The following is a 3,424-nucleotide window of genomic DNA, read 5'->3' as shown; positions in this document are numbered from 1 at the left end:
TACTAACATGTGGTTTGCAAGTCAATTTAAGTTAGGTCACAATAATGGTGATTGTTTGGGCATCAATGGTTTTCATGCCCCTAAGTATGGAATCTATTTAAGTTTTCAATGAATGGAAGACAAGGTTAATAATGAACTAGCTCTAAGTGTCAAATGGAATTGAGAAAAATTTGGTGTACTTTAGGACTTTACTTTCCTTTGATTATACTATAAATGGGGTATGAACTAGTAGCTTAGCCTAGTTAAGTCTAATGAGTTAGATGTGATGCACACTAGTTGTCTTTAGCTCTAGGTAGCTTTGATGGGGCCCAAAAGTCATTTGGATCAAACCCCATTCACAATAGTTTTTAAATTAGAAGTGGATTGGGAGAGTTTAAAGGCATCAAACCCTAAGAAATATGGTCATTATACTAATGGGTATGGTCCAACACCTACACATAGAACTCTAGTAAAGGCATGATCCCCAAACCCTATGACTAGGATCATCTGACCAATACAAATGAGTTTCATGACGTGTAAAAATAGGCCAAATAGGTTCTAGCAGCATCAGATTGGTCTGACGGGTGTCATCAGACCAAATGGTGCAACATTAGCAACTAGGGTTCTTCTTATAGGGGCAGTGGACCCTATGAATAGGGTGGCCTTTGGGCCATTGTGTCGTGATGAAATGACCTTGTTTGGTTTCGATAATTGAGTGACAACTTAGTCAAACTAATACGTGTTTATGTTGAGATACATAGGGTTTAGTTCATAGTACACTAGTGTTAGCAACTCTAGCCATAGAGACGAAAATAGCTTAGATGTTTTGAAATGCTCAACTAAGTGTCCATAAAAGAGCTCATTGCATGAGACATGACATGGTGTCATATGGCTAGGTGGAAAAGATCAAGAGACAAGGCTTGGGGCGATGGACTAATTGTGGGATTGAAGGGAAAGTCGGAGGCTCTGGAGTCATAGTCCACATATGACAGAGAAGCTTGAGTAAGAACTTGATGCCAATGGACAGAGGCAATGGTGAAGAGCAAAGAAAACTTGCAATTGATGAACTAATAAGCTTACATAATAACATGGAGTGTATCACATCATTCAAGGAAGATCAAAACAAGAGTTCATCCAGGTTGATAATTAAGAGGATTAATGGAGAACAGTGAAGGAACTTCATGCTATGGACAATGATCAAAGGTAGCATGGTTGGCTACTCCAATGGTCACTGTCCATCATTTGATGAAGATAGAGGTTGGTGCTTGTGTAGCATCGCCATTAGAGGAGATGAAATGGAATGCTCATGGCAAAGGTATGACTCGTAGGACATTTTATTTCTTTAGTAAACGGTTGGTTAGAGAAGTACATGAGTGGGTTTAGAATAGATGGTCAACCTATTAAGAGGGGCAAATTTGTTTGTATATCAATCATCTAGTGTCACTTTGTGGTGTATAACATGTGAATACTTAGATCGAGTCACATGAAAAGAAGGGAGTGAAAAAAAACCTTTGGAAATTGTTTCTGAAAAGCTAACTCACCTACACAAACTTGGTGGAATACTTTGTAGTTAGCATATTTGTAAAATGTTTATTAAACAAGACCTATAGTGCTGATTGTGTAGCACCTAGAGATGGCAATGGGTACTCAAAACCTGAACACCCGACAGGTTTTACCCGATATGAAGGCGGGTATGGAATGATTTCTCTACCCGCGGGTATGTTAATGGGTAAAAACTTCTACCCGTTGGGTAGATGGGTATGGGTTGGTACTACCCATACCCGTCTACCCATGGGTAAAATATACCCGCGTAAATACCACTATAACAATCTAATAGAGCCTATCTTAGCTAAAATAAAACCCTTCCCTAGCTATCATTTGTCTAGATACCAAGTTATGTGATCATATGATTTGTTATATGTGAAGTTGAAGTTTTTTGTATGTTTATTTAATATTTTGTGTGATTGGTATATTGGAATTTAAGACTTTCCTAGTGGGTACGGGTTACTCGACGGGTAAAAATACCCGTGCGGGTACGGGTACAAGTATGGGTAAGATTTTATACTGGCGGGCATATATGGGTAACCCGATGGATAGAATTTTTTTTGATGGGTACGGTTATGCAATGGTACTACCTGACGGGTATGTACCCGTTGCCATCCCTTGTAGCACCAAAGGTGTGCCATGGGTCACCAAATGTGGCACTAGACATGAGTTGCAACATTAAAGTTTCTGTTGAGCACCAAAAGTGCCAAGTGTGCAATATACATATTACACTGAACAAGATTTTGCTATATAGTACACACATCTGACATGTTTGGTGTGGGCATTAGATGCCAGACTGGACAACGCACAAAAAGAGCTTGTTTATTAGCACATTTACACATACACAAACCAGACGTGTTTGATAGCTTGTTCAATGTGTTCACCATATGTCTAACAAGTTTGTGTCTAGTTTATAGCCATCGGATAAGTAGCCATTGCAAAGAAACTAGACAAGTTCGATGCAGGAAACAACAGTGCACTAAACATGTTTGGTGCCCTCGTGATTGACAAAATTTGTCTAATGGCTAGTTGAGCTCTTTCCTCTATAAATATAGGTGTTCAGTTTTTGGAAAGGTGAGCTTTGGCCACCTATTCACATACGTTCTTATCATTTTTCATAACTGTGTTCATGAGGAACTCATTTTGAAGCTATTGGCTTTTGTTCAATTTTTGCAAGCCGATAGCAAGATGGTTTTTCTCTAACTTGAGTTTCTTGATTTCTTCTATAAGCCTTTCATTGTCATGAACCAACTCACTATCAAGTTCATTTCTTTCTATGATAATTGTTGGGGACTTGTTCTCAAATACTATGAATCAAGAACAAGGCAACATAAAAATGTTAAATATCAAAAGCCCTTCGTCCTTCAAATCATTATTTCCCTTCGGATATAATGAATTTAGGACGAAGGTCATGAAGGAGGTACCTTCATGATCATGATAAAAAATGGAGAACATTCAAGCAAAATACAGAAAGTAGCATAATTTCTGTAAACATTATTATTATTCTATTTCTATTCATATTACTTGTATAAACAAAGATAAATTACAAATGTACCTTCGACTTGAAGGAAAAGAATACAGGCGTGACGCAAAAGTGAATGCCAAGTCCGCGTGAACAGTACGGGAATACTGTTCACCTATTTATAGGCACGGGTCACAGCCCATGCAAGATTACATTAATGCCCTTTACATTTATCAATAACTCTATAGTAATTCTTCGAGGTCTAGTTTGGCTTTTCATCTTTAAGTCGGTTTCCCCTTCCCGCCGTGATGCCGAAGCTCTTCTGCATATAGCTTCATGATCATCTTATCCTTCATCGTGATCACCATCCTAGTCAAGCTTCGTCTTGACCATGCTTCTGTATACCCGCAACCTGATTCCTGATTCCGAAGATACCTG

The sequence above is a fragment of the Zea mays genome, chromosome 1, assembly GCF_902167145.1.
Source record: "Zea mays cultivar B73 chromosome 1, Zm-B73-REFERENCE-NAM-5.0, whole genome shotgun sequence".
Lineage (NCBI taxonomy): Eukaryota > Viridiplantae > Streptophyta > Magnoliopsida > Poales > Poaceae > Zea > Zea mays.
This window is presented reverse-complemented; position numbering follows the sequence as displayed.